The sequence below is a fragment of the Gossypium hirsutum genome, chromosome D11, assembly GCF_007990345.1.
Source record: "Gossypium hirsutum isolate 1008001.06 chromosome D11, Gossypium_hirsutum_v2.1, whole genome shotgun sequence".
Lineage (NCBI taxonomy): Eukaryota > Viridiplantae > Streptophyta > Magnoliopsida > Malvales > Malvaceae > Gossypium > Gossypium hirsutum.
The window spans coordinates 60,044,447-60,066,841 of record NC_053447.1 but is presented as its reverse complement, the minus strand read 5'-3'; the positions used below and the strand labels follow the sequence as shown (position 1 = coordinate 60,066,841).

General features: G+C 36.3%; 1 non-coding gene across 1 annotated transcript; it reads right to left on the bottom strand.

Annotated features, from left to right (window-relative positions):
* Positions 1 to 2,363: 2,363 nt before the first annotated feature.
* Positions 2,364 to 2,469, bottom strand: LOC121223907 (small nucleolar RNA R71). The gene has a single exon (XR_005921374.1). It is a non-coding gene; the product is annotated as a small nucleolar RNA R71 (small nucleolar RNA).
* Positions 2,470 to 22,395: the final 19,926 nt, after the last annotated feature.

The following is a 22,395-nucleotide window of genomic DNA, read 5'->3' as shown; positions in this document are numbered from 1 at the left end:
TCCTTTTAGCTACACCATTTTGTTGTGGTGTGTAAAGGGTTAAAATTTGATTGACAATTCCAGTGGATTCAAAATAACTTGGATTATAGTATTCTCCACCTCTATCTGATCTTAAGCACTTGATAAATGATTCACACTGAAGTTCAACTTTAGATTTATAAACTTTAAATTTATCAAATGCTTCATCTTTTGAATGCAATAAATATACATAACAATATCTAGAACAATTATTAATAAAAGTAACAAAATATTTCTTTCCACCTAATATAGAAGTATTATGCATGTCATATAAATCACTATATATCAAATCAAGCAATTTTGTTTTCCTTTTAACCTTCGGGAAAAGGTTTCTTGTAATTTTAGTCAACATATATGTGTCTCATTTTTCAATAATATTATTAAAAACATGAATTAAATCTAACTTATACATGTCATTCGAATTTCTATAATTCAAATGACCTAATCTATAATGCCATAAACAAAAAGATTCAACCATATAAGCAGAAATAATAATTTTATTCTTATTAATAATGTTGAGTTTGGACATACTCTCATACATATACCCTTTTGTAAATTGAAAAATATATAGGATTTTTCCTATATAATTCATCACCTTTTTGCTTAAATTTGTTGTTCAAACCAAGTAATTGTTTAATAAATTAATGAAATATACAAAAATATGAAATTAAGACAGAGAAATTATTAAAATGTGATTTTATACTTTATTATATAATTTTCATGCATAAAATGACTTATTTTATATTAATTTGAGCATATTATATTTTAAAGCTATAAAGTGGGCCATGCATAATTAAATTAAATAATAAAATATAAATTTATATTTAATAATTCATTTTAAATATTTCATTAATAAATTGGGTTTTAATTAATTAAATAAATTGATTAATTAAAGTGGTTAAATTATATTATTTGGTCCTCTAAACTATCTATTATTTTTAGAGAGGTCTGAGAATTTTCTTCTAACTGCAAACCCGTCCAAATTGGGGACCAAGTCAACCCAAAATTTGGTTGCACATGGATGTCATAAACCATTTTTTGGTTTAATTACACAATGTCCTTGAAGAGTTAAAGAAATCGAAGATTTTCCCGAAGGTTGCATAATAACTCTAACCAAGCTCTGTTATCTACATAGTTTTTAGATTTGTGTGATTAAAATGTTACAAACTAACACGTCCCTATTACCTCACACGAATGCTAAGAAACCCTTAATAAATAAGGATCAGTAAAATGCGTATTTACTAAGTAAAGGATTTCTAAAGGACCTAATTTGGTTTCCAAACTCTTGAAAGATCGAGTTGCCATGGAATGTTTTTCCAAATGTTATTAAGCATGTTGATAATAAGTTGAGTTTAATTAAAGTAATTGTCTTAGTTTATTTACGTTAAAATTGTTGCAAATTTTGTTTAATTTTACTAAAATCTATTTCATTCATATAGTTTGCGTACATAGGACAATTTGCATTTGGGATTATTGCATTTAGTTTAATATATTTTAATCACCACTTCTCAACTATATTGTGTTTTTAATTTTACGAAATTGTTAGTATAATTTGACAAATTAAGTGACTTAGCACAAATACAATCCTTGTGGAGACGATAACTCGATACTTACTTATTACTTGATAATGACTGTGTACACTTGCACAAACCCTAGCGTTACAAGTTTTTGGCGCCATTGCTGGGGATTGTCAACTGTTTCCATAGTCATTTTTTCGTGAAATTATTTATTTTCAATTTGATTTATTTCTAACAGTACTAACTTATTCTTTTCAATTTTTGAGATTTTCTTCTCAGGTGTTTATGAGCACATATCGAATTATCGATTTACTCCCTGTAGACCCTGAAATTGAATGAACTTTCAAACAAAAAAGACGTGAATAAACAACTCAATGACAAATCGAGATGGACCTTGGAAATTAGAATCAAGACCAAGGTAATGAAGCCGATCATGTGCGAAATCCCATCCTCATTGCCGATGATAGGGATCGATGCATCAGACAATATGCTGTGCTACTTTTCAGTGAGTTAAACCCATGAATTAGAAGGTCAGATATTCAGGTAACCCAGTTTGAATTAAAATCAATGATGTTCCAAATGCTACAAATGGTGGGCCAATTTAGTGGTATGCCCACGGAAGATCCACATCTCCACATTCGATTGTTTATGAAAGTGAGTGATTCATTCAAGATAACCAGTGTGACTAAAGATGTACTGAGGTTGAAGTTGTTTTGCGAGATCGAGCACGAGCATGACTTAATTCATTGTAGCCAAGTTCCATAACTACATGACAAGAATTAGCAGAGAGATTTTTGGTTAAGTATTTCCCACCTAGCAAAAATGCTTAGTTGAGGAACGAGATCACAACTTTCCAACAATTGGATGACGAGTATTTGAAAGAGGCTTGGGAGTGATTCAAGGAGTTACTTCGTAAGTGTCCTCATCATGGGATTCCTCATTGTATCCAGTTGGAGACATTCTATAATGGTCTCAATGCACATACAGGGTTGATGGTAGATGCTTCCGCGAATGATGCAATTTTGTCTAAGTCTTTTAATGAGGCTTATGAGATCATCGAGAGGATCGTGAGTAAAAACTACCAATGGCCAACAAATCAAACAACTTCAGGAAGACGTGTAGCCGGAGTTCATGAAGTTGACGCCCTCGCTTCGTTATTAGCTCAGGTATCGTCTATTTTCTCTATGATAAAATAGTTAACCACTAATAGTACTAATAATTTTGCAGCTTAGCCGCCAAGTCTATTTGAAGTGGTTTCCTATGTGTACTGTGGGGATGGTCACTCTTTTGAAAATTATCCATCAAATCCTGAGTCAGTGTACTATGTAGGGAACCAATATCAAAATAAGAGTGGACAAGGACTCCAGTCCAACTTCTACAATCATTCATGGCGTAATCATCCTAACTTTTATTAGAGCAACCAAGGAAATGGATCGAACAACAACTTATTACAGCAAAGACCCAATCAATCTCAAGGTTTTAATCAGCAAGCTCTAAAACCACCTCAAGCTAAGGCATCAAATAGTTTGGAGAACTTGTTGAAAGCGTACATTGCAAAGAATGACGCTTTGATCCAAAGCCAAGCAGTAACACTAAAAATTTTGGAAAACCAAATGGGTCAGTTAGCTACAGAGCTTCGTAATATACCGTAAGGAACCTTACCAAGCAATACTGAAAATCCAACGAATTTGGGTAAAAAAAATATCAAGGTAGTGGCATTGCAAAGTGGTAAGACTCTGGAACCCCGATTGATTGATGTCGATGATGACATGTTGAAAAGGAGGGAAGTCAACCACATGTTGAAGTTTCTACACCAAAAGAGTCAGAATCTGTAGAGGCTGATAAGGTAAATCCTAACCTAGTAAATTCAGATACTTTAACATCTTCTTTGAATACAAATTTGCCTACTTAGAAAAGTTGTCTGATTCAACCTAAAGTTTCATCACCTCTATATCCATAAAGATTACAGCAACACAAGCAGAAACAAGAGGTGCAATGTAAGAAGTTTTTGGATGTTCTGAAGCAGTTACACATCAATATTCCGTTGGGGGAGGCTTTAGAACAAATGCCGAATTATGTGAAATTTATGAAGGGTATACTATCCAAGAAGAAATGACTGAGTGAATATGAGACTATTGCTTTGACAAAGGAGTGCAGTGCATTCCTACAGAACAAACTGCCACTGAAATTGAGAGACCCAAGAAGCTTTACTATATACCTTGTAACATTGGTGAATCTTACTGTGGTAAAGCTTTGTGTGACTTAGGAGCAACTATGAACTTGATGCCTAAGTCTATTTTCAAGATGTTAGGGATAGGTGAAGTAAGACCTACAACTGTGACGCTTCAGCTAGCAGATCGATCTTTAGCATATCCCAAAGGAAAGATTGAGGATGTTTTGGTAAGAGTTGATAAATTTATTTTTCCTGCTGATTTTATTATTTTAGATTTTGAAACAGATAAGGAAGTGCCAATTATCCTTGGGAGACCTTTCCTAGCCACGGGAAAAATGTTAATTGATGTGCAGAAAGGTGAACTCACTATGCGAGTTCAAGACGACCAGGTAACTTTTAACATTCTTAAAGTGATGAAATTTCCCAACCTGGTAGAAGAGTGTTTAGTTAGGGAAGAAATAGAAACCTTGGTTTCTATGGAAAGCAATTTTGAGGAAGATCCATTGGAGAAAGCCTTAGAGTTTAACCTTTTGAAAGATGAAGAAGGTGAAGAAAACATGGCTTTGATGGAAGCCAATTTGAGAAATTTTATTCAATCCACACGATTTGAACCGTTGGAGTTAAAAATCATAGAATTTGTGCAACCCAAGTTATCAATCGAATAACCACCTACATTCGAACTAAAAGTACTTTCTTCCCATTTGAAATATGTTTATTTAGGTGACTATTCTACTTTGCCTATGATTATTTCAGCAGAACTAGCGAAAGATCAAGAGGAACAAGTGATTGCTGTTTTAAAGAAATTTAGGAAAGCAATTGGTTGGACCATAGCTGATATTTGAGGTATAAGCCCTTCATTTTACATTGACAAAATTATTTTAGAGGAAGGTGAAAGAGCTCGAATTGATAGGCAAATAATGCTCAATCCTATTATGAAAGAAGTTGTGAGGAAGGAAGTGATCAAATGGTTAGATGCAGGAATCATCTATCATATTTCAGATAGTTCGTGGGTAAGTCCGGTGCAGTGTGTGCCGAAGAAAGGTGGAATCACAATTGTTAAAAATAAGCTCAACAAATTGATTCCAACAAGAACTGTTACTGGTTGGAGAATCTGTATTGATTACAGAAAGCTGAAGAAAGCCACTCAGAATGACCGTTTTTCGTTGCTGAAGAAAGCCACTCGGAAGGACCATTTTTCGTTACCTTTTATGGATCAGATGTTAGATCAACTGGCATGTAATGAATTATATTATTTTTTAAATGGCTATTTGGGATATAACCAAATGGTTATAGCCCCAGAGGATCAACATAAAACAACCTTTACTTGTCTATATGGTGTGTTTGCTTTTAGGCGAATGCCTTTTGGTTTATGCAATGCACTTGCAACTTTTTAACGATGCATGATAGTAATATTTACCGATATTGTTGAAAATATCGTTGAGGTTTTCATGGATGATTTTTCTATTTTTGGTAACACTTATGATATCTGTTTGAGTAATTTGGCTAAGGTACTAAAGAGATGCGATGAGATGAATCTTGTCTTTAACTAGGAGAAATGCCATTTTATTATTAAGGAAGGGATTGTCTTAGGCCATAGAATTTCAAAGAAAGGAATTGAATTTGATAAAGCAAAGGTGGATGTAATTCAAAGATTACCGGGCCCAATTAATGTGAAAGGAGTCAGAAGTTTCTTAGGCCATGCTGGTTTTTACTTAAGCCCAATTAATGTAACGAAGCCACTGTGTTTGTTGTTAGAGAAAGATACAGTGTTTTATTTCAAGAAAGCATGTTTAGAAGCTTTTGAAGAGCTAAAAAATGGTCAATCTCATCCCCAATAATCATTACACCCGATTGGAGCACACCTTTTGAGTTGATGTGGGATGCAAGTGATTATATGGTAACTGAAAAGGAACTTTTTGCTATAGTTTTTTCTTTTGACAAATTTCGCTCATATCTTATAGGTACAAAAGTTACAGTATTTACTGACCACGCGGCTATTAAATACTTGCTCACGAAGAAAGATGCGAAACTGAGGTGAAATTGTTGGATACTTCTACTCTAAGAATTTGAGCTTGAGATCCAAGACAAAAAAGGTGTTGAAAATCAAGTAGATGATCATCTGTTGAGGTTGGAGCAAGATGAGGTAACTCGATCACGTGTGCCTATTAACGAGAATTTCCTAGATGAGCACTTATTTGAGGTCATTCAAATTCATGAAACACCTTGGTTTGCTGATTTTGCCAATTATCTGGCATGTGGAATAATTCCTCGAGAAATGACATACCAACAAAGAAAAAAATTCCTTCATGATAGCCGGTGTTATTTTTGGGAGGATCCGTTTTTATTTAAACAGTGTGCAGATAATATAATTCGAAAGTGTGTAGCTGAAAGTAAGATTGCTGAGATCTTATATCATTACCATTCATCTCCAAGTGGGGGACACTCTGGTGGTTCACGTACTGCAGCAAAGATTTTGCAAGCATGTTTCTTTTGGCCTACACTATTTAAAGATACATATGCTTATGTGAAGAACTGTGATAAATGCCAAAGGACTGCTAATATATTAAGGAGGAATGAGATGCCTTAACAAATATTTTGGAGATTGAATTATTCGACATATGGGGCATTGACTTCTTAGGCCCATTTCCTTCTTCGTATAGGAAAAAATACATCTTAATTGCTGTGGACTACGTATCCAAATGGGTTGAAGTTGAAGCATACCTTACAAATGATGCTAAGGTAGTCATGCGATTCCTATATAAACATGTGTTTACACGATTTGGGACACCAAGAGCTATTATTAGTGATGAAGGTTCTCACTTTGTGAACAAATGGGTCAACTGGTTGCTTGACAAATATGATATGAAGCACAAGATTGCTACTGCCTATCACCGTAGTCTAATGGGCAAGTTGAAAGAGTGAACCGTGAAATCAAAGGTATCTTTGAAAAGGTGGTATGCCTTAGCATAAAAGATTGGTCTCGAAGGCTCGATGATGCGTTATGGGCTTATCAAACAACATTTAAGACTCCGTAGGAATGACTCCTTATCAGTTAGTTTTTGGGAAGGCATGTCATATTTGCTATTAGAATAGGAGAATAAAGCTTACTGGGCTTTAAAGCAGTTGAACTTTGATCTTAAGCAAGCCGGTGAGAGAATGATGTTACAATTGGATGACTTGGAAGAGCTGAGGTTGTTTTCCTATGAGAATGCCAAAATGTGCAAAGAAAGATCAAAGAGATAGCATGATACTCATATACAACTTTGCGAGTTTAAAGAAGGTCAGAAGGTGTTGTTATTTAATTCAAGGCTGAAGTTATTTCTTGGGAAGCTGAAATCTCAATGGAAAGGATCCTATATCATCTACTGAGTTTATCCTTATAGAGCTATTGAATTGTACGCCAATTACAGAGGTACGTTTAAAGTTAATGGTCAATGTCTCAAACACTACTGGGATGGTGAAGATGAGCGAATTGAGTCCTCGCTCATCTTAACAGACCCTTAATTTTTTTCATGAACTCATTGTGTAAATAAATAAATAATTAGAACTTATTTTCTTAATTTATTACATTTAATTAATTCTGTTTAAGGAGATTGGAACTTAAGCGGGACCGCTGTGGCCCCTCCAACCTTTCCTAGGAATTAATTTAATGTAATTTGTTAAGAAGAAATTTTCTAATTAAAATTTTTATGTTTCATTTTGTTCAGTTTAAATTTTAAATTTTTATGTTAATAAAGGGGGTCAAATTTGGCTAAAGTACTAATCAATATTTTTTTTAAGATACAGTCTAAGTTTGAGGCCCAAGACAGCAAAAAAGAGGGAAAAATTAGGCCTTGCCGTCACACCCATTACTTATCGCCCAAGTAACTTTAATGTAGCTAAATTTTTACTACATGTTGCGCTAATTTTTCCCTATATAAACCCCTTTTCATTCTACTAATTTTTATATCCCTTAAAGCAATTTACTTAAACCCTAAAAATCCCTAAAACTCTTTTTTGTGCCATCAACCTCAAATCCCGAAAGAAATCCTAGTTCTTTTCTTATTTTTATCGAAATACCCTTTTGCTACCGCAAAGAGATCGCCGCCGCACCATCCTTGCTGTTGCAAGATTTTTTCCGTAGCAAGTTATAGCAACTTTTCCAATTTCTCTTTTCTCTCTTATATAGAAACTCTATCAAATTTTTTAGAAAATACCATGTCTCGCAAAAGAACTAGATCGTCAAAGACTATTTCTGAGAACCTGATTGTGGTTGATGAAGAAGTGAAAGAGTGATTTGATTCAATTTTCAAGCATCAACCTATGATGCCGAAAAAATGTTTTAACCTGAAGAGCAATGATGTGATGGTTGTTCCTATGCCAATTAGAAAGATAATCAATGCTCTCAAGTGGGAACGATTCTGTGATGCTCGTTCACTCCCTGATGATGAACTAGTTCGAGAATTCTATGCTAGTTTGACTACAATATCATATTGAAGTCATCATTTGAAAGAAAAAAGTACCTCTTACTTCTAAGTCCATCAACGATTTGTTTAATTTACCTGATGTTGAAGAAGATGAGTACTACCCTATGATGAACAATATTAATTGGGATTTTCTTCAACAAGTGCTTGATGTTGTGACAAATCCGGGATCCCAATGGATTATAAGAAAGTATGGGAGCCATTATTGTCGAGGAGAATACTTAAAACCAGTAGCAAATGTATGGTTTTATTTTGTTCGCTACAGTTTTATGCTTATCTCACATAGTTCCACCATCTCGATGAAACAGATGCTCTTGTTATATGCAATTTTGATAAATGTCCATTAATGTTGGGAAAATTATCCTCAAGGAGATTCATGATTGTGCTAAAAAGAAGGCAGGAAGTGCTTATTTCCCATCATTAATCACTTCACTTTGCTTAAGGGCCCGTGTTAAAACACAAGCAAATCTGAAGGGGCAGTATGTCCAAGGGTGTATTACAAGTCATGATCTTGAAAGATTGGTAGAAAGAGAGTATGAGTTGAACAAAGGTGAGCAAGAGGAACAAACTGAGCTAGAAACTGAAGAGTCAACAAATAAAACAGAAACTGAAGCTGATTCAGTTACAGACACTAAAGATTGTCTTATGAGAAAACCAAAGGTTTTAATTAATTAAAACAAAGAAAATTTGTATTTAATAATTCATTTTAAATATTTCATTAATAAATTAGGTTTTAATTAATTAAGTAAATTGATTAATTAAAGTGGTTAAATTATATTATTTGGTCCTCTAAACTATCTACTATTTTTGGACAGGTCTAAGAATTTTCTTCTAACTACAAAACCATTCGAATTAGGGACCAAGTCAGCCCAAAATTAGATAGGGCAAGAACACTCGGTTCATCAGATCCATAATAGCTACTGGTGCATTCGTTAGTCCAAATGGCATTACTAGGAACTTGTAGTGATCATAGCGAATCCTAAATGTCGTCTTATGCACATCAGTCTCCTTAACTCTCAACTGGTAATACCCTAACCGTAAATCAATCTTAGAGAAAACTAAAGCCCCTAGGAGCTAGTCAAATAGATCATCTATCGTCGGAAAGGGGTATTTATTCTTTATGGTCAACTTGTTCAGTTGCCGATAATCAATACACATACGCATGGACCCATCCTTCTTTTTCACAAACATAACCGGTGCTCCCCATGGAGACACACTAGGGCAGATGAACCCATGATCTAATAGCTCTTGAATCTGGGCCTTAAGCTCCACAAGCTCTTTTGGTGCCATTTTATAAGGGGCGATGGACACTGGATCTGTACTAGGAAGGAGCTCAATCCCAAACTCTACTTCATGATTCGGAGGTAACCCAAGTAGCTCTTCAGGAAAAACGTCTGGAAACTCCTTAACTGTCCTGATATCCTTAACCGAAGTGTCCCCAGAATCTGAAACACTAATTTAAGCCAAATATGCCTCACATCCTTTACAAACTAAATTTTTGGCCCTCAATTCAGAAATCACATTCGGTAAGTAGTTCTGTTGCTCTCCAATTACGACTACCTCGTTGCCTTCCGTAGTTCTTAATACAATCCTTTTCGAGGTACAATCTTAGCTTACTCGGTGTTTAACCAACTAGTCTATTCCCAATATCAGATCAAATTCCCCAAAAAGGCAGTCCCATCAGATCAGCCAAAAAGATAACTCCTTGAACCTCTAGAGGAACATATCTAAACAGTTTGTTAACCCTTATTGACTGCCCCAACGGACTCAGTACAGTGACCTCACTCGTTGTGCTCTCAACCAATATACCCAAGTTTTCAGACAAGGTACCAACTATATAGGAGTGAGTGGATACTATATCTATCAGTGCAGAATATGCTACATTATAAATAAAGAATATACCCATAATGACATCTGGAGCATCTCCATCCTCTCGGTGACAAGTAGCATAAACTAAAGCCGGCTGTCTCGCCTCAATATGACCGGTACCTCTGCCTAATGCCCTCTGACCACGGCCCAAACCATTACCACCTCTGGCCTGACCCCAACCTCTCGGTAGCTGATGAACTACCTTAGTGGCTGCGCAATGTTACTACCCAGAGCTTGCATCTGATTGGACCTATGTGTGCACTCTCTAATACGATGCTCTAGAGAACTGCACCTCAAAAGATGCCCCAGTTCTTTTCCAACACTCGCCCTGATAGGGCCTACCACAGCCAGTACACAACGGCTGTCCAATAACAGCAATAGGAGCCCCAACTTTTATTGGCCCATCAACTCTGGTCTTTTTCTTAGGCCTCAGAACGGAACTCGAGGGCCCTAAATCCCTCTTTTTCCTATCTCTCTCTGTGTCACAGTTCTAGCATTCAGTGCACTTTACTTTTTCGGCGATCTTCACCTTATCAACCAAAGCAGCAAAATCTCGTTCCCTCTATGGAGCTATCAGAACCCTCAGATTATCCCTGAGGCCATCCTCGAAGCAAACACATCGTTCATACTCAGTCACCACCATACCACGCGCATAGCGGCTTAGTCGTAAAAACTCGACCTCATACTAGACCAATGATCTATCTCTCTGAATCAGATTTAATAACTCCCTCTTACAGCTATCCACATAACTAGCCCCCACATATTTCCCCTGGAAAGTGGTCTTAAAGAACTCCCAGGTTAGTCGATCGGGTTGAGTGCCCTCCTTAACAGTGAGCCACCACTGATACGCCTCATCACGTAGCAGCGATACAACACCCTTTACTTTTTGCTCAGGGGTGCAGTCCAGGTTGTCCATAATTCTCTCTGTGGCCTATATCCAATATACTACCACATTAGGGGAAACTCCAGCAATACCCCTGAAAAGCTTAGCTCCATTAGACCAGAGTCGTTCTGTAACTGACCCTCGGCCTCTAGATCCAGTATTAGGCCCAGTGACCCTTTCTAAAATCCTTAACATGGCTTGAGACAGTGCGTCATCCCCAGCTGCTCGATCTTGTGACCCAGTTTCAGTGACAGGCAACACCGATTCTCGGTAGTATCTAGATTTGGCATACTTTCCAGTGAAGAGGACTCAGCTCGTGCCCCTCTACGGCCTCTACCTCAGCTTTTAGTACCCTGTTTGCGAGTACCTCGTGCGCTCATTGTCTAGTCGCGTTTATCTGTATTAAAAGTTTTTTGAATCAGTTTACAGTTCAATAGTTATTAGCAGATTTTTATAGAAATAGTTTCAGTAGTTCAGAATTTGTTTTCGTACGACACAGTGTCTACTATTGTTTATCGGTTTTACTACAGTATCAGTATATACTAACCTGAGTGTTTTTAGTACAGCCCATCTATAGTAATCTTAGTATATACTATCTATAAAACTTTTAGTTTTTAAGCAGATACTAGCTTAGAGGACTTACAGGATCGGCACCAAAGACTCAATGTGCTATACATTTAGTAAAAACATTTCGCGTCATTTAAAAATTAATTCTTAGAAAATCAAATCTCAAAAACCAAAATCCACAACTGAGGTTTGCAACATGGCTTAGATACCACTAAATGTAACATCCCCAACCCGACCTGGACATTATGGCCAAATTTGGCAGTGTCACATGGTAGTGTTTTTCAAAAAAAAGAGTTGTCGTTGAAAACCTCTTATCTTTACCACCTCTTTACACTCTCTTATGGTTAAATCCAAGACCTGTCGATCAATTTCAATGTGATTTGTATTCAAAAGTTATTCTATTTGAAAACGTTGTTAATTTTCAAAACGTCACTTATTGAGGAAGCTTTTCAAAACAGTTTGCATGTTTGTGCAAATTTTGTTAAAATGTTTGATCCGTTTTCAAAACTCGATTATCCCTACTACTAGCAGTTGTAAATCAAAACAATAAAGACCCCAAATTAAAAATAAGAACCCAAAGTGGCCATTATTACAGTAAAATGCCCCAAAATAAAATCAAAACTATAATTAATTACTAAGTCGAACTAAATAGGTCGTGTGGCCACTGCTGAGTCCTCCGTCGTACCGATCCACCTATGTCTGGGGATTACCTGTACAGTCAAATCAAAAGGGTGAGTTTATGAAAACTCAGTGTGTAATCCCATATAAAGCGAACAGCCAGAAGGCAATCGCAATATAGGCCCAAGCCCATTTTAGTATAGTTTCAGTTTCAAATAGGGCCTTAGCCCATTACAATATAGAAGCAACCATGCATTTGGTTCTTGGCCCATTACATTATCAATATTCAGTGCAGTAACAAATATACAGTTTCAAATCCTACCCAGCTAGCCTCTACACTCCAACTCCGTCCAACCTTACACTTCATGTGGAGATATAATCAACCCACCCATCCCTACAGTCCAAAAAGTACCGAATGTGGCACTAAACAGTAGTTCGCAATAGAGTTGCCAGTAACTTAGGCTCGAGGCCTTTCAGTACACTTCCTCAGAACATTATAATTCGCCAACCCAATGTAATGCAATATACAAATATTAGATGCTGTAACATAATATCATGAATGTAAATAGAGCATACAGTATCAAATCATTGGGACCTCATCAGGCTTAATTATATCAGTCATACAGTCATTTCAGTCAATTAGGGGTCAAGGTAAACTTACCGTCCCTACAGTAGGTTCACAGTCAACTTGGGTGACCCATACAACCTTATCAATCAAACAGTGAAAATAGACCTACGAGCCCAAGAAGTTCACCCGTGTGGCCTACACACCCGTCTGGCCTATATAGCCCAAATTGGCCTTGGCCTCGTGATCCATTTAGTGTAACCCATGCTAGGTAATTATTCATATGTGTTTCCACTATTTACTTATACTCCTTCCAAGCTGTCTACTTGAGTCACTGTTGCTAAATTATTTTTATCTTAAGCTACTCATATATCCTCTTACCATAAAAGTTTTAGAGTTTTTGGTTTAGCCAGTAAGTATAGTTTATTCTTTAAACTTTCCTTAATCTGCTATTTGGCATTTTCAACCTTTATGCACTAAAAATTAATTATCTTCTCATACAAATTTTGGATGATGTTCCTATTTGTAAATAAAAAAAATAGACTTATTCAAAATTTTAAACATATAAAATATAACCCATAATTATTTTTATACAATTTTTAATAATTTTCCAAAATTAGGATAGGGGATTTCAAAATCATTCTAACCCCATCTCACTAAAATTCAAATATTTGATAATATGAAATTCTTTTGCTTACTTCATTTATTCTATGAGAAACTAGACTCAAATATCTTTAATCCCATTTTTTTCACCTTCTAACTTGATTCCCACGATTTATGGTAATTTTTAGCCTACTACTATTGTCCAAACAGCAAGCAATACCAGCTTTTTACCGAATCCCTTAATTTTGTGTTTCAGGTACACACCTGGTATCGATTGATGCTACAACGATCCCCGAGCACTCCAGAACCTATAATTGACCAATTTCACTCAATTTATCACTTAATCGATTGAACTAAAACTAAATCCAAAATGAGAAATGCATCCCTTAAGCGGTGAAAAACTTACCCCAGCACCTCAAAACAGTTGGTTACGCAATAGCACGATGAGACCCCTAATCCGCGCTAGATGCTACTGCCAAACGCCACAAAGCCCCGAATCAATGTTGGAAAAAATCGTAAGTTAAAGAGAGCAAAAACTTTACTGACCAGAACGGGCGACGAAAATTGACCCAACGGAACGAAGGTGTGTTAGCCAACGAAAGAGACAAATAGAAAGAATAGTGGAAAGAAAAAAATCGAGTTTGACAACAGAAAAACAAAAGGTGAAGAAAAAAGGGAGAAGAGATGGCATTAGAAAGGTGGGGAGTTTTGGGAAAATCAAAATTTTACAAAAAGGAAATGATAATGTTCAGAAAATCTGATAACCCCAAAATCTATTCCCCTAAATTCTCTCTACCAAACTCCCACTACTCAGATTTCTAATACAACTCAAACTCTCCAACCGACGAGCAAATAAAAAATATATGTGTCCTTACACTCACGCAAGGATTCGAACTCCTGACCCTCTGTCAACCAACACTATTTGCTTCTTTGAACTTCAACAAAAAATGGTTGTACCAAGGGTAAACAGATACCCTGAGGTGCTTTTCATATCATTTATCAATCCTGCCCAGTCACTATCAGCATATCCAAGCAGCTTCAAGCTTTCAGCCCTAGAGAACATCATTCCATGGCTCAGTATACCTTTGATAAACCTAACGATTCTTTTAGCAGCTTGAAAGTGTTTCTCATTGCAACAATGCATGAATCTAGATAGCAGACTTACAGCATACATAATGTCTGGCCTAATTGCAGTTAAATAGAGTACGCATCCAATAAGTCTTTTGTAGGTTGATTCACAAACCTTCTCAAAATCACCTTGGCTCGATAACTTCTCCCCAATAGCAACTGGAGTACTTGTTGCCTTGCAGTTTAGCATGAGAATTTATTTAGAATCTTCAAGGTAAATGCTTTCAGACATAGGAAGATTCCTGACTGAGTTTGAGAGACTTCCATGCCAAGGAAGTAGCATATTTGTCCCAAATCAGACATATCAAATTTTCATTCCATTTTACTTTTGAAATCTGTCAACATTTCACAGCTTTCTCTTGCCATGAGTAGATCATCAACATAGAGTGACACTAAGAGTTGTGTTTCACTTCTTTTCTTCTTCACATACAAGGTAGGCTCACTGATGCTTCTCTCGAACCCCAAGCTAGCTAAGTAGCTATGGATTCTGTCATACCAGGCTCTTGGTGCCTGTTTTAAGCCATACAAGGCTTTCTTTAGTTTGTACACCTTGTTTTATTCACCAACTACTTTGAAACCTTCAGGTTGCTCGATATAGATTTCTTCTTTAAGGAAACCATTGAGAAAGGCTGACTTTATATCAAGCTGGTGTATTTTCCACTACTTTTGAGCAACTAAAGCAACCAACATTCTGATTGTGTCTAACCTGGCTACTGGTGCAAATGTTTCACAGTAATCAATGCCATACTTTTGACTGAATCCCTTCACTACCAATCTTATTTTTAGCTTATTTAGAGTTCCATTAGCATTGTGATTGGCTTGAAACACTCATTTTACTCTAATGATCTTCTTGTTGGCTGGTCTATCAACTAGCTCCTAGGTCTGGGTCTTGTGAATCACGCACATCTCATCAAGCATAGCCTGTTTCCATCCTTGTTGAGCTTCAGCTTCTTTAAAAAAGTTGGTTCAATTGTTGTCACTTCAGATCTTTCATAGATTTCACTCAAAGGTCTGGTTCCCCTGATTGGTTCATGGTCAATGTCCATTTTCAGGACCATTTTGATCAGCTCCAGTCTGATTAGTTAGCAAATCCTCAGCATCTTCTTCTGGTTCATTCTTATCCAGTTCCAACCTGTCTTCTCATCAAACACAACATCTCTGCTCACAAAGACTTTGTTGGTTGAAGGATCTAGGATTCTATAGCCTTTCTTCACACTGCTATAGCCTACCAAGATACTAGGCTGTGCCTTCTTGGCTAGTTTATCCCTCTTAACTATTGGGATATATGTATAGCATAGGTAGCCAAAGATCTTCAGATGAGCCAGTGATGGTTTGAATCCAAACTAGGCCTCGAATAGAGTTTTATGAACCAATGCCTTTCATGGCAGTTTGTTTTGAAGATAAATAGCAGTGTTAACTCCTTCAGCCCACAAGTTTTTCGGCAGATTTCTCTCAAACAACAGACATCTGGCTATATCCATCAGACTTCTGTTCTTTCTTTCACTAACACCATTTTGCTGTGGTGTATATGTGTTGGTGAGTTGATGTTTGATGCCTTTTTCATCACAAAAGCTCTGAAACAATGCTGAGGTATACTCAATCCCATTGTCTGACCTCAAGGTCTTCAGCTTGCAACCTGTTTATGTTTCTGCTACAGCTTTGAACTTCTAGAATATTGAGGCCACTTCTGACTTATGTTTCAAGAAGTAAATCCAACAATACCTCAAGTAATCGTCAATAAATAGAATGAAATACCTGCTAACATTCAAATATGGTGTTTTCATAGGGCCACACATATTAGTGTGAACCAACTGCAGTTGTTGTGAGGCTCTCCAAGCCTTGTTCAATAGAAATGGCAATTTGGCCTATTTTCCTAGCTGACATACTTCACAAACATCCTTCTTTTCAACAGAATTTGTGAAGTTTTCAACCAAACCCTCTTTGGTTAGCTTAGCCAGTGAATTGTAGTTGGCATTGCCTAACCTCTTGTGCCACAGCTTAGATTCATCAAGCACTGTTGTGTAGGCACTTTCTAACCTTTTATTCCAGTCTACCATAAAGCTTCTATCAGCCATGGTTATTGACATGAGATTGGATCCATTTGGATCACTAATCAGGCATTTTTTTCCTTTTAACACAACTGAGTAGTCCTTCTCTAGCAACTGAGCTATACTTAGCAAGTTTCTGTCAATTTCAGGTACAAACAAGACATTTAAGACAAGTTTGTTAACTGTTGGAGTGTTAATCAGTACATCTCTTTTGCCTTCTACCTTGATGAAGTGTCCATTTCCAACCTTTACCCTTGTCTTGAAGCTTCTGCCAATGCTCTTGAAAATTTCAACATTGGGAGTCATATGATTTGTGCAACCACTGTCTATCAGCATCCTTTTGTGATTTTTCTTTTGGCAGCTGAGCAAGACACTGCACAGACTTGCTCCTCATGGTTACTACCTTCTTCTGCCACTTGAGCTTCAGCTCTTGGCTGTTGAGGTTGATTTTGTCTGAACTTGCCTTTGTTTCTGCAATTTTAAGCATGACCCATCTTTTTGCAAACTTTGCACTATACTTTAGACCTAAACCAACAATTTTTAACTGGATGACTAAGTGTTTTAGAGTGGGGGCAAGGTGGATGTCTCATTGCTGCTCCATCTCTTCTTGTCTTGTCATGCCAAGGTTTTTTTTCCTTTGTAGCCTGAAGAACTCGAGCCAGGCCTACTTTTGGCTTGGAAAACACCTTCTTGATGCCCTTCTTGCCTGCTAGCTCTTTTTTGCTCTTGAGCATAAAGAGCATTGATTAGCTCAGTCAAAGAGATACTAGTCAGGTCTCTTGAGTCTTCAAGGGATAAAATCTTTGCTTCATACCTCTCAGGCAAAGTAGAAATCACCTTCTCTACAATTCTAGCTTCACTAAACTAGTCCCCAAGTAGTCTAATACTGTTCCCTACAGCCATGATTCTGTCTGAATACTGCTTCATTGTTTCTTCTTCTTTCATCTTCAAATTTTCAAAGTCCCTTCTTAAATTTAGTAGCTGTTGTTTTCTTATTCTTTATGTGCCTTAAAACTCCTCCTTTAGCCTATCCCAAGTTCGCTTTAGTGACTCACAAGCCATGATTCTTGTGAAAATCACATCAGACACACTGTTTTGGATGCAAGACATAGCCTTGTATCTATTGGTTCTTTCATCTGCATGTTGTCTGATCTGAGCCACTGTGGGATTGGCTCTTAGAGGTGTTGGTTCAACATTTGGGTTGACAACCTCCTATATGTCAAATGCCTACAGGTAGGTCTTTATTTTTACTACCCAAATGTGGTAGCCTTCACCATTAAACACTGGTGGTGGTACTGGTGAGAATCCAGATGAAGACATGGTTTATTGACTTGAAAAATGACAAGTCCACTGAGAAGTAGGCTCTAGATACCAATTGTTGGATTATTGAACAAAGAGAAGGAAGCATATTAGTTTCTTGAGTAATAAGGCTCGAGACTTGCAGAACAAATAATGACATAATTACGCTTTGAAGAACTAAAATGAAACTAAAAATTGAGAGAGTATGTAGAATGATGAATTCTTGGATGAATTTTCATTAAAATGAACAATGGCATAAAGCCAATACAAATGCCAGACATGAGCTGGTTAATACAATCAGAAAATGTCACCTAAACACTACCTAACTCCACTAATAGCATTGTTACTTACAAAACATGACTAGCACACATAGGTAAGTTGATTTATCAACTTATCAGCACCTAATCATCAACTAGAACTTGGTTTAACTTCAACTAAGTTACAAAATAAAAAATAAAAGTAACTAAACAAAATAGTAGCTCGATCCTCAACTGCAACAACATGGCTCGGGCTATTTTTGATGCACCTTGGTAGTATGCTGGCCAACTTCAACACCTACTTGAGTAAGATGAATATGTTACGGCATAACCTACATCCATCAAATTCATTTCCCAGACTACAACAATTGAGTGTTGTAGAATGTGATAAGTTGTTAACCATTTTTCCATCTAACCGTAAAGACTTGTGGTTCCTTACAGCAAGTATTTGTAATCATGCATGAAGAAAAAGAAACCGCTTTACAACTAAGAGAATTGCAAATGGTAAGATTACCAAAGTTGAAATATATTTGGAAAAATGATCCCAAAGGAATTTTTTTATTTAAAAAATCTGTACTTTATTTGTTTTGGATTGTCAAAGTTTGAATAATGTATTTCCAGCCTCAATAGCCAAAGACATACCATAACTTGATTATCTTGCAATATCTGATTGTGGAATGAAGAAGACTATTTCCAAATTAGAGGAATGATCAGATTCAGAAGCGGTTGCCAATTTCAAGCATGATCAACTTTGCACCCTTATGCTTTTGAATCTACTGGAATTGAAATGTTTTTACCCCAAGCATACCGCAAAGTGGCCAATATTAAACAAGTTGGAAGTAGCTGAGTGTGGGGAAATGAGGATCTTTGGTATACAACTGAACACTAATAATCTAAAACTTGACTCCCCAATCCATCCACCACTTTTCTTGGTTGAAAAGGTATGAATCCTCTAGCTCCCAATCTATATATTAAATTATTCTAAAAAGTTAACTTTGTTTTTATTCTAATTCTCGACCCTAATGCATAAATTATAAATCCAACCATGAACTCTAAAATCTAAAATTTTATATTAAACTCTGAACATCAATCTTAATTTACTATTATTATTGGTTATTTTTATTTAATTAATTAACACAAAAATTATGATAATTAAAGTTCAAATATTATTTAGAAAAATTAATCTACTGATGAAGGGAATATGATATTAATTAAGAATTTTTTTGACATTATATGATGTTTCATTTATGTAACAGATGTTATTCTTCCTGTGTGCACTTTTCTTCTCATGACCATTAGTAACTCTTAATTTGATTATGAATATATTGACTCCTAAATTGTTGTTTGATTGGTGTTCAGATCATCCCTAAACTATAACATTTGACATTAGACAGTGATTATATTGCAATGATAAGTGATGATCAATTTTCAAGCAGCCTTTTTCATGAAATAAAAGCTTTTGAAGTGAATGGCAACGGTGTCGAATCAGCTGATTTTCAAATTTCTTTCCTTGAGAGATTCTGTGTAAAATTGTTCAGATTCTATATCAAATGCTTACAAACTATTTATAGATTATTGTTAACCCTTTAAAACAAAAAAAATTGAAAATATTAAAATTTAATAATAGCCATAAACCATTGACTCTTGACCTTTCATTCTCCTAAATATAAAAAAACTACTAATTTAAACCCATTAAAAAAAAACATAACTCTTGACCTTTCATTTAACAAAATTCTTTTCTTTTCATTTAAGTTTATTCAACAAAACTCCCCTGTAAACTTAAATGCTTCTGCCATCCTTCATGCCGATTAATTTCTTGTAGTTGTCGAAGAGTACCATTGGTAGCGGTTTTGTGAAGATATCCGCAACTTGGTCCCAACTTTCCATATGCACTAATTTCACACTTCCTTCCTTTACATGATCTCGGATGAAATGAAAACGAATGTCAATGTGTTTGCTTCTTTCATGATTCACTGGGTTCTTTGCCAACTTAATCACTAAATTATTGTCAACCCGTATCTCAGTTGCACCGAGTTGTTGTTGCTCCAACTTGCCCAACAAATTTATGAGCCATATAGCATGACACACACACCAAGATGCTGTAACATATTCAGCTTCACATGTTGAGAGTGTCACGATTGGTTGCTTCTTTGAAAGCCAAGCAAACGCTGTGTTACCCATAAAGAACATATATCCCTATGTACTTTTCCGATCGTCTAAGTTTCCACACCAATCACTGTCGAAATACCCAATTAACTTGTAATATTCTATATTTGAATAGAATAACCTGAGTGACACCGTTCTTTGAATGTACCATAGGATTCGCTTCAACGCCTTCCAATGTGAATAAACCGGCTCCTCTATGAATCGACTTACAATGCCAACACTTAGCGAAATGTCAGGCCTTGTGCAAGTAAGATAGCGAAGGCTTCCCACCAAACTCTGATATTTGCTCGCGTCTACTCATTCTCCTCCATCGAATTTCGAGAGTTTTACACCTGGTTCCATTGGTGTTGATACCGGGTTGCAATGTGCCATCTTATACTTCTTCAAAATTTCCTTTGCATATGCCTCCTGTGACACAAAAATACTTGTCTCTTCTTGTCTAACCTCTAAACCAAGGAAATACTTTATTAAACCTAAATCTGTCATCTCGAATTCCTGTGTCATTTTGCTCTTAAAATCTAGTATCATCTCACCATTGTTCCCCATAAAAAGAGGTCATTGACATAAAGAGCAACAAATAACATATTACCTTCATTCTTCTTCACGTAGAGGGCATGTTCATAAGGACATTGTTTGAACCCGTTCTCCTTGAAGTATGTATCGATATGAGTATTCCATGCCCGCGGTGCTTGTTTCAACCCGTAAAGCGGCTTCTTTAAGTTTAGCATCTTCTTCTCTTCTCTATTTTTCATGTGCTCGGGTGGTAATTCGATGTAGACTTCTTTTCTGAGCACACTATTCAAGAATGCCGACTTGACATCCATTTGAAATATCGGCCATTTAAATTGAGCCGTTTGTGCAAAGAGCAATCAGATTGTCTCTATTCTTACAACGGGAGCAAATACCTCGTCATAATCAATCCCCTCCTTTTGTTTATATCCCTTTGCAACAAGTCGCGCCTTGTACCGTTGTAACTCGCCTTAAGCATTCATCTTTCTTTTGAACACCCACTTCACACCAATGGGCTGACTTCCTTTCGACAATTTCGTTAACTCCTATTTGTTGTTGCGGTCAATTGCTTTAATCTCCTTGTCCATAGCAGTTTGCCACTTCTTGTCTCCCTCCGACTCTTCAAAACTTATATTCTCAAAATCTCCCAAAAGACATACAATATGTACTTCATTTGTTGAATCATACAAATCTTGCAAACTTCGTATTTTTGGTTGTTGTGGTTCATCTTCATCATCGGTAGTTTCAGGATTTGTCGGTATAATTGTTGGTGTTGTGCGGAAGCGTGTAAAAGAGTAAAATTATTGTACTAAAAAATCACACTAAGTTCAATTTCCAGGAAAGAGAGGTGGATCACAAGGATCGCTTAAGTACCAGGTCTTTCCTAGCCAGAATATCCCTCAATCATAATTTAATAGCACAATAAATCACTACAATCACACTCACAATTCATGCAGGATAATACAATAAAGAACACAAGAATTTAACGAGGTTCAGCAAATGTTGCCTACGTCCTCGGGCACTACCAAATATATTTCACTCCAAAATACAAGTGAGAATTTACAAAGAGAGTGAGAGAAAACAATGCCTTAAGTAGAGAATGGCAAGTTTGAGATACAGAATGAGAAATGGTTATGCCTATTTATAGTTGAGGTTCAGGGATCAACTTGCAAAGTCACTTTACAATTAGGGACCATATATTGCAAATATCTCAGATTTTATTATGCCAATATCTCGATACCCATATCTTTGACTTTCCAATATTTGATACCCATATCTTTGACTTTCCAATATTTGATACCCATATCTTTGACTTTCTATTATTTGATACCCATATCTTTGATTTTCCATAAATATGGATAATTCCCAATAATCTCCACCTTGAAGATTTGATTCGAGTAATCTTATCTTCACACAATTCTCTCTGCCTTTGTCAACAACACTTGATAGTGCCTTCTTCAACTGTTAAACATGCAGAATATTGATCAAGTTCAAACAATGTTCGAACTTGATTGTTGTTACTACCTTGGTCATCATATCTGCGGGATTATCTGCAGTCTTAATCTTCTGAAGGTGAATTTTCCCCTCATCAATAATTTCCCGCACAAAATGGAAACATACGTCGATATGCTTTGTACGTGCATGATAGACTTGATTCTTTGCTAAATGAATAGCACTTTGACTATCACAATACACATTAATATGCTCCTGA